Here is a 10,733-nt window from a genome sequence, read left to right as displayed (position 1 = left end):
GGTCATAACAGCAGTATTTTATGATTTGCAGTGCGTGGCATAGCTCTTCTCAGTAGTACAGTGACCCAAGGCAGTTACAAAGGAAATTAAGAAAAATGCTGTCCATCTCTAGAGGAAAAAAATTGTATTCTGTAGATAGAAGCATACTTTTTTTAAACTATTTTTTTTTTATGGTCTGTTTCTTTCACAGCTTGACTAATATGGAAATGTGTTTTGCATGATTGCCCATTTCTTGCCTTCTTAATGAGGGAGAAAAGGAAACAATTTGAAACTTAAAAGTTTTGAAAAAATTAATGTTAAAAGTTTTTACATGTAATTAGAAAAAAATAATAAAGATAAAAGAAATTATGGACCTTTGTGTTGGAATATACGGGAGCCACTCAACAGTGGCTGCTGTAGATCCTACCCAGAATGGATCTCCTCTTGTGAGAGAATGATACAAGGAGACTGAGAGGCAGTTGCTGTTCTCTGACCTCTCTCATGAGAGGCTGTTGTGTTGTCTGACCTCTCTCCTCTTCCCTCTGCCTCCAATTTATCTCATCCCCAATCTGCAACACCTTTGTCAGCAATAGCTGCCTTGCAACTCCTTCAGATGTCATGATCCACAGCTGTAGAGGCTTTTGGAGAATTGACCTGTAACACAAAAATGACTGAACTGCTTTTTGGGATACTGTATGTGAACGTGTATTTGGCATGCACAGACACATATACCCACATATGCCTATATAACATACCTAATTCAGCAAAGCAAAACATTCCTTTAAAAGATCTCATCCAGCAAGATTTTTTTACAACCCATAAATGATTCTTCGAAAGTTATACCAGAGATGAATTAGTTAGATATCCTGCTAATCATGAATAAGTGAAGTACAAAACAAGGACACATGTCTTCATCAAAAATGTTTGCTACTGAGTATAGAATTCTAGGCAAAAAAGGAATTATGTATATATGCTGCAATTCTCCAGATATCTTTGTAAATGACATTGAGCTTATTGTAGCAAGCTCATAACATTACTGACTCTACTGAGTGGGATGCATGACCATACATTGATGTAGCTTAGGGGCTACAATCCAGATATAGATACACTGTTGGAATGACAACCACCAGAGTTCATCCATCAAATTCAGAGTAGGGGGTTAGAGTTGAACTGAAGAAGTAAACTAGATTGTCTCCAGAATACTGTAATGTACTTTAATGATCCAAAGTTTCTCCCTAAAGCAAAGATATCTGGAGAATTGCAGCATATGTACATAATTCCTTTTTTTGCCTAGAATTCTATACTCAGTAGCAAACATTTTTGATGAAGACGTGTTCTTGTTTTGTACCTCACTTATTCATGATTAGCGGGATATCTAACTAATTCATCTCTGGTATAACTTTCAAAGAATCATTTATAAGTTGTAAAAAAATCTTGCTGGATGAGATCTTTTAAAGGAATGTTTTGTTTTGCTGAATTAGGTATGTTATATAGGCATATGTGGGTATATGTGTCTGTGCATGCCAAGTACATGCTCACACACAGTATCCCAAAAAGCAGTTCAGTCATTTTTATGTTACTTAAAATAACTTGTGTTACTTTGTGTGTACTATTTTTAACTTGTTAAAAATGAAATATTACTAACTGAATCCTACTACATTGCAAATGAAGTATTTGTAAACAAATATGTTTTTTGAACTTTGATGCTGAGAATTATTTATTTTAAAACTAGGACTTTTAAAGAATTCCATTGTGAACAACCTTTTATATATAAAAGAGTCATTTTTTTCTTCTTCCTGAAAGTTAATTTGGAACAAGTGATTGTTCCACACTATAAATTACCTTATAATTTTCTAAGAGTTTTCATCTACTGAAATTGTTTTTCTTATTGACAACTTTTAGAAAACTGCCAAATGTTTCCCCATTTTCCATCTTTCCATTTTTATTCTTTTTTAGAGTTATGGGATATAATATGAAGACTGTTTGCTGGTCCACAGCTCAGAAGGTCTTACTATCTTTTGATGCTTTTGAACAACATTCCCACGAAAATTTCATCACTGATGAACATGAGCTATGGCTATACTCAAAATGTATGAAGCATTATTTAGAGACTCTTAATCATATTCTCAGGTCTAAGTATAGATTATAAAGGCCCAAATGTCTTCAAAATTCAATTTTGAAATGCTTTGATAACAAATCACACATTGAGACTAATTTGACACCATTTTCTTTTGCTGGCTAGAAATAAAAGCAGTGTTAGCATCTTTGATAGCATCAATGCAAAGAGATCATTTGAAAAAGGAAAATTTTCAACATTAAAGATGTTCAGAAACTTAAAAAAATACATAACTACTTGTCTAAGACTAAATTTAAAATATAATGTACAGATTGAAGGGTCTTTTGTGGAAATGTTCTTAAATTGTTTTGGATGCTTTATTTGTTGACTTTTTATTTGGCACTAACTTTGGCAAGCATGGTGAGATCACCCATCTGTTCCCCTTAGCATCAGGCAGATTCTTTATATCAACTTACAGTCATAGAAAGTTGGCATTGGAAGGAACCTTTGATCATGTAATCCAACCTCCACAAATTACATATGAGGAAACCAAGAGATGAAATGACTTATAATCTAATGCAAAAAAATAGAATAAAAATGTTTGTATCTTGAATAAGTATAGAAGACTTCTTTTGTACTATGCTACATCACCTTAGGTGGTTCTTAGCACTAACATTTGACATTTGTGACAGGTGACTCAGTACATTTGCAATATTATAAAAACTTCTATGATCATAAAATCCACATCATTACTATTGGATAGATTTCTTTAGAATTAGAAAAGATGAACTTAAATGTTGAGTATGAGAAATTGTAGTCAGTATACTTTGTTAAAAATTGAGAGTTGATATTTCCCTCCTTAAAAGGAAATAACTATCAGTCAATAAGTATATAAAGATAATTTATTTGTAGGGTTTTTATATATTACGAAGATAATTTTTACCATTAAGAGGACATTATTTGAATTTCTGTTAATAATTGATTTGTGAGGATACATCTACATGCTTGCTCACCATGATTTGTTTGTTTCACACACTGTCCAGATCCTTTAACCTCTTAATCATGCCCTAGAAAAACAGAGAGGGTTTCAGAAATACTTTCAAAGATGTAGCTGTATGTTTAACCTTGGGGCAGAGTCATATCCACTGAACCCTTTCTTTTTTCTACTTTATGTTCAAGTTCATACTACTTTCTCAGGGACACTTAGAGAATAGAATAGTGCAGATAACAGATAACAGGGAAAACTACTCAGGGAAACCAAATTCCCTTAAACAATGCTGCTATGCAATATTAAAGTCTCATATGTCTCTTGTTTCATTCTTTCCTCATAGCTACTCTGTAAAAGACAGTTTATAGTTAATGAAGTAGTATAGTGGTCAGAATACCAGCCCTAGAGTCAGGAGGACCTAAGTTCAAATGTGGCCTCAAACATTTGACACTAGCTGTGTGATCCTAGGTAAATCACTTAACACTGTTTAACACACACACACACACACACACACACACACACACACACACACACACAAAACACCCCACAATAAAGACAGCATAGGAAGATAGCACCAAAGTTTGGTAGTGGTGGTGGTGATAGTGGTGGTTGTTTTTTAAAGTAATTTACACACAATATTGAAATGGGAGATTCTGAATATCCTTCTTACCAATAACTAGTACTCTGGCTTTTATTTATTGTAGTTAACTGAGTTGGAAAGGACCTTAGGAATTATAAAATAATAGTTATTTGCAAATTTAGAAACTGAATCTTAGAGAACTTAAATAATTTGTTTAAAGGTCACACAGTGAATTAAGTGCAGATGATTTTTGAACACCAACATGTCCTGACTCAACATTTAATTCTGATGCTACTGCTACCTTTCTCTGGTTATGTGCAGAGATGCTCAATAACTTTCTTGGACATTTGAACATCATGTTGGATGAATTGTGACAGTATAAAATCTTATTCTCCTAGAAGTAGGTTAGACTTTTTTTACTCACATTTACTGGTAATTTTAAAAATTTCATTGTGTGTGTAGGGTGTGTATTCATTTTGTTCATCACATTTATTAGCATATGTATTACATTGTGACCTATAAATACAGATTAAAGGGTAACATAGAATGCACACTTTTAATACTCTCTGGCCCAGCATTAATTTTTGTGTAGATTCCATTGAGTTTTCTCATTAAATTCTGCTAATTAGTATTTTATCTGCTATTAATTAGTATTTTAATTCTGCATAGTTCTTTAATTTCTTATTTATTGTTTTGTGTGACTTCATATCCTAATGGTGGGGTATTTATAATCTACTTCTATTTAAAAAACTCAAAACTTCTTTTTGAAAGGCTATGTTAATTTCCTTATGAATTTTGTTGCATACATGCTATATTCATAGATATATAGATATATATACATATATAAATATGTCCTAAGATTATATATTTAAGGTACAATTAAATTTTGTATAATTTTTTAGAATATAGTTTATACCTTTGAAAATTTTATGATTAGAAATTCAACTTTGTCTAATAGAATTATTTCTACTGGTGTTTTTATTGTGACTCGATTATCATATTATAAATTTTAAATTAGCCTAGCATTTCATTCCAGAGTCTATTAAGATCTCATAATATCTTTTTGAATGAAATAGTTCCAGGAAATAGCATATTGTTGGATCCATTCTGTGACTTTTTTGTATTGCATCAGGATTGTTATTATAATGTTATTTTTTGGAAAGAGAATAGATTCTCTTTTTAATAATAATAATAATAAATATAAGTAAAATAATATTGTAATAAATATATAATATATCTATATATAACATATAAATATATAAAATAAATAATAAAAATAAATAAAAAATAATAATTAAAATAATAAAAAATTATTTCTATTGATCTATATTCCCTGGAACTATTCTAAACAGAGTAATTGTTCTAGTAATTGTGTAAGTTACTTTAAAATGAAGTTGTCTTTTATCAAAGATAAGAGCTTTACTTTGCAATTACTATGCACTAATTCCATACCGATCTTGAATGTTCCCTCTCTTTTTTCATCGTTTCCTCTAGATTATTGTTTTGCAAGCTTTTTTTGTTTGGGTTGATAGAATGCTTTGAGAATTCTTGTGTTGTGATTATATTATGTTTTCTCCTTTTTGGTTTTTTTCCCCCCAACCCAACATATTATATACAAGGTAGCAAAGAAATACCGTTTTGTCTGGAAAAGCTCTGGGGATTTTAAAGGATTGTTATGCTAACTCAGAGAATGAATCAGCAGTATTATGTGGTCCAAAAAAGCTAATGTCTTTTGTAGTGGTACATCTACACATCAGGATAATGATATTTAGTTCTATCAGACTTTTGGAAAACATTAATAAGTTTGAGACAACCCAAAGGCAAATTTTTAGGGTGGTGAAAGACTAGGGCCAGATTCTTATTTAAGGACTGGTTTGCAGAATTGGACATTTAGTTTAGTCAACTTAATTTAGTCAGTTTTTTATTGTGTTGTTTAGTTGGTAGAATTGTAGAGGACAAAATTGATTTGTATTGTCAACTATTTGAAGGGCAGTCTGGAAGAGCATTTGGCTTCAGAGAGCATAGCTAGATGCAGTGAATGGAAGTTACAAATAAGAATTGGGCTTTTGAAATTAGAATCTTTTATACAAGGAGAAATTTCATAATAAAATTGTCTTGTAGGGAAGAGGACTACTTTAGGATATATTAGATCTCTTTGCTTTGGAAGTCTTTTAATAAAGGCTGTTTAACCACTTGTTGGGTATATCCCTACCAAGGTCCTTTTTTAACTCTAAACTTTTATGAAATAATTGATTCTGTAAAACATTTTCTTTTATTAGGAGACTCATTTTTTTGTTTGAAAATATCCTTGAATTTGACTTGTTTTAAAATTTTGCAGTTTGATCCCTTTTCAAATAGCCATTTCTTAACTTTCAGTGTGCTGAATTTTATAGATAGGCAGTTCTATATTTATGGCCTAGTATAGCCACATACTATATACTATAGTATATATGCCTTTCTCAGTGGAGGGATGGGGAGTAGAAGGGAAGAAAGGGAAAGAATTTGGAATTCAAAGTTTTAAAAACAAATGCAAAAATGTTTTGCATGTAGCTGAAAATATATATCTAGATTAAACATATTTCTAGATTTAAAAAAAAAAAGAGCCCTGTGAAAATGGCAATATAAGTATTATTCCTATTTCTCCCATAAAGAAACTGGCCACAAAACTAGTGTCAAAACTGAAATAACAACCCAGGTTTTCTGATAGAGTACCTTCTCTTTCAAATAAATAACTCTAGTAGGTTCTATTGTACTAGAAAGCCTTCTGATATAGCCTGTGGCTACCTGAATCTCCTATTCAGTGACCATCCTGATTAAACCATCAGGGTTTATCCCAGAAGTTTTTGGCCATAGCAATCCATGTAACAAAGAAAGATTAAGAACAAATTCCCTTAGTCTTTTTTGGTCCCGTTTTGCTTCTGTGATGATAATAGAAGAGACAGAATAAGAGGAATAGTAACTCTAGTTACTCTAAAAATGAGATAATATTCATTGTCTAATTTAGTTGGATATTATTAGCAAATTGAACTATATTTGCTAAAAGACAAAATGAAATAACAAATAGGAAAATATGGCTTACAAGTTATTGAAAAGGGAAGTAAATTGGTCAAGTGAGTTTTGTTATGTGCTGAAAAGCAATAAGAAATATACTTCATGGGACATTTGGTCACTCCTGCTATTTATGATGAGCATAAACAAAAAGATCGTCATAAGGATGATTCCACAGTTGTAAAGGACGAAAAGAAAGAACAATTCTAAGAATTTTACAAGATTTTCAAGACTGATTCACCATATCTTTTGATACTTAATGATTTTACTAAGAAGGCAGGCATACTGACAGAGGATGTAGGGATAGAAGGAGAATGGCAAAAAACATTTTGGAAAATGCAGTCCAGGTTTGAGAAATGAAAGAAAAACTTTTTTTTTTTTTTTAAGATTTATAGGAAGCTTTAAACATACATTTTGATTTTTTTTCTAATAGATGTTAATAAATAAACATTTATTAAACCAGTGCCATGCACTGTGTTAAAATCTGGCAATACAAAGAAAGGCAAGTCCTTGTTTTTCAAAGTGCTCTCAGTCTAATGAGAGAGATAATATGTAAACAACTATGAATAGATAAGATAGTTCCAGGATAAATTGGACTTATTAGATGCAGGGAAGGCACTAGAATAAAAAGACAGGAGGAAAGACTTCTGTAGAAGATCAGAGTTGATCTGGAAGAAAGACAGGGAACCCAAGGGCAGAAATGAGGGAGAAGAGAATTCTAGTGAATTCTCTAGCAGTGAACCTTCATGGAGTAATGATATGGATTGTCTTGTGTAAGGAGTAACAGGAAGACCAGTATCTCTAAGATATAAGTATTGGGTCGGGTAGGGTGTAAGGTGAAGGAAAATAAGAAAGGTTGAAGAGTAGAGAGGCAGGTTACTAAGGAATTTGAAAACCAAAAGAGAATTTTGTATTTTATCTTGGAGTTGATAGGTAACTACTAGACTTTATTAAATAGGGTATTAACATGATCAGATCCATGCTTTAAGAAGATAATTTTAATAGCTGAGTAGAATATGAACTGTAATGGGAGAAACTTGAGTCAGGAAGAACAACCACAGACTATTGCAATAGTCTAGGCTTGAGGTGATGGGGGTGGTATCCCAGGAGAGGAGCTGTATGCAAGATCTTTTTGAAGGTAGAATCAACAATGATGCCAACTGATTGGATAAGATAGTGAAAGGAATTAAAGATGATACCTATATATTGATCATGGATATCTAGGAGGATTATGGTATCCTCAAGAGTAATAGGGAATTTAGGAAGAGGAGAAGGTTTTGGGGGGAGGGCAGAATGAGTTCCATTTTAGACATGTTGAGTTTAGATTATCAGTGATATATCCAGTTTGAGATGTCCAGTTGAAAGATAAAGATGGAAACTGGAGAGTTACAGAGAGATTGGGCCTAGTATAGTAAATTTTAAGAATTTTCAGCATAGAAATGATAATTGAATCTAGGAGAGTTGATGAGATCACCAAATAAAATAATGTAGATAAGAAGAAAGGAGGAGGACCTCATCCTTCACACACTCATGGCTCAATGAATAAATATATGACTTTGACTCATTATGGCCTAAATTTAAAGCTTAACACCTAACTGTTTTGAACCAAGTCTTCTATTTTGAAGCATGTGCTAAAGCTACAATAAATAAGTTAGTAATCTCCCTTGAAACTTTTTATTCAATATTTCATATATATTCAGTTATCTTTCATCTATGAGAATGGTCAACAGATATTTAATTAATATACTTGTCTGTATCATTTTTATATCTGAGCTCTGTGGGACATCCATAATTAGAAGGTATGATCTAAGTGAAGCACTAGTAAAGGACTGAGTAGAAGTGGTCAGATTGGTTGGAGAAGAACCAGGAAAGGACAAGCTTATAAAAATCTCAAGAAGAGAAGAAGATGAGCATTCTCTGAAGCTTTGGAGATGTTAGGAAGGATGAGGATTGAAAAAAGGCCATTAAATTTAGAAAATAAGAGATCATTGGTAACTTTGGAGAGAGCAGTTTTTGTTAAATGATGGAGTCAGAATTCAGGCTGTAGAAAATTAAGAGAATAAGAAGAAAGGAAGTAAAAATAGCCTGGGCTATATAGCCAGCATGTATAAGAGGCTAGAAATGAACCCAAGTTGTTCTGAATTCTCAGGCCAGTCTTCAGGCTATGATTTGACATTTACTTTTCCATTCTAATATTTTCTTATAGACTAGATTATTTAGGTCAACATGGATTCTTTATGTAGAATTAATTTATCCTATTTTCAAAATAGGAAAATGAATTTATCAAGAGGAGATCATGTAATATTATTAACATGTTATTTTTTGAAAGATTAATTTAACATTAAAGATAAATCAGGGGACTCTCACAGGTACAACTTACCTAGACTGTAACAAAATATTTGATAAAATCTTTCTTGCTATTTTTGTAAGTGAGGGGCAGGGTATAAGGAGTTAGATGCTTAGATGGAGCTGGAACTGAATGACTGGTCATACTTGAATAGTAATTGATAATACTTACATATCAAGTTGAAATGAAGTGTTCTGTTGAACATCTAAAAGATTTATGCCTGATCCTGTGATGTTTAATACTTTTATCAAAGTCCTAGATAAAGGATAAATCTACAACATCCAATTCAAATAACATTCAAAAATGATACAAAACTGAGAAGATGAATCTGTGCAATTTCTCTAGTCCATAGGATTTTGGTCCCTTCAAAAGAAAATTTAACAATTTCTTCCCAGCTTAATTTTTACATTTGGAGGCAAATGTCTCTCCAAATGGATGATTCTGTAGCAAATCAGCATTCACACTAGTAAGGAGAGAAGGAAAACACCCATGCACAAAACATTTGTAGCCAAATAAAATTTAAGTGTATATATTTTTAAATGTATAGAAACATCAGGAGAGGTAGAGCTAGGGGATGTTGCAAATTTTCAGTAGGCTTCTATTGATTAACTGGTGATGAAATGAATAGGATGTTAAATCATCTCAGGATGGGGTGGACACAGCAACAATAAAAATAATAAAAAATAGTAAAATAATAGTAAATATTAGTAAAATAGTAAAAAAATATCTCTTAGATTTCCATTTTTATAAAAGAAAGTTTCAATGTGCCCATTCTTGATTTCTAAGGGGTCCAAGTCAGTGCTTGGTTGGGTAGCAAAGTGTTCCCTTTGCTATCAAATTTATACTTTGGATATCTGAGTATTGCAATGGTTGAGTAGGCAGGGAACTATGAAAAGGAGAAAATGTCTAATTCACTGGATGGATAACTAAATTTATACCCATTCTCAAAGAAATAAGGTCTTGTTCTTATGCTCTTCTCTAAACTTTAAGAAACTTGCTCTGAGCCCAAGACCTCATCCTTCACACACTCATGGCTCAATGAATAATATATGATTTTGACTCATTATGGCCTAAATTTAAAGCTTAACACCTAACTGTTCTGAACTAAGTCTTCTGTTTTGAAGCATGTGCTAAAGCTACAGTAAATAAGTTAGTAATCTCTCTTAAGAGACTTTTTATTTCATATATTTCATATATATTCAGGTATCTTTCATCTATGAGAATGGTCAGCAGATATTTAATTAATACATTTGTCTATATCATTTTTGTATCCATCTTTCTGTCTGTCTGACTATCTAATTTAGCAAACAGTGTAAAGACATTTATATTCATAAAGGTATAATAGCACAGAAACTCTTAATAGTAAATATAAGCTTATATACATTATGAAATGAGTCATAGCAACCATACTTTAAGAATTATAGCAGCCATAGTTTAATTGGTCTCAACATAAAGAATCAGTCAGAATCTAAAACAATTTTGACAGGCTATAACACTAGGGTGAATTGAACATGAACTTTGATAGGGATATAGATATATTTGGACTTTTAAAAATCACATTAACAAAAGATAGGAGATGCATGTCCAGATTAGTGTAAACTAGTATTCTCAAGGATGCCCATTTTATCTCTTTTATCCCATTCTGCTTAGAGATGTACCCATTAATCCTAGCAATTTTTGTAGAGATTTTCTTTTCTTTTTGGTTACATTAAGAATCTAAATAAATGTATTTTAG

At 31.9% G+C, this 10,733-nt stretch overlaps 1 protein-coding gene across 3 annotated transcripts in view; it reads left to right on the top strand.

Annotated features, from left to right (window-relative positions):
• Positions 1-10,733, top strand: part of FAM172A (family with sequence similarity 172 member A) — a 501,056-nt gene that overhangs the window by 163,169 nt on the left and 327,154 nt on the right. The window lies entirely within an intron of this gene.

The sequence above is a fragment of the Sarcophilus harrisii genome, chromosome 1, assembly GCF_902635505.1.
Source record: "Sarcophilus harrisii chromosome 1, mSarHar1.11, whole genome shotgun sequence".
Taxonomy (NCBI): Eukaryota; Metazoa; Chordata; class Mammalia; order Dasyuromorphia; family Dasyuridae; genus Sarcophilus; species Sarcophilus harrisii.
This window is presented reverse-complemented; position numbering and strand designations above follow the sequence as displayed.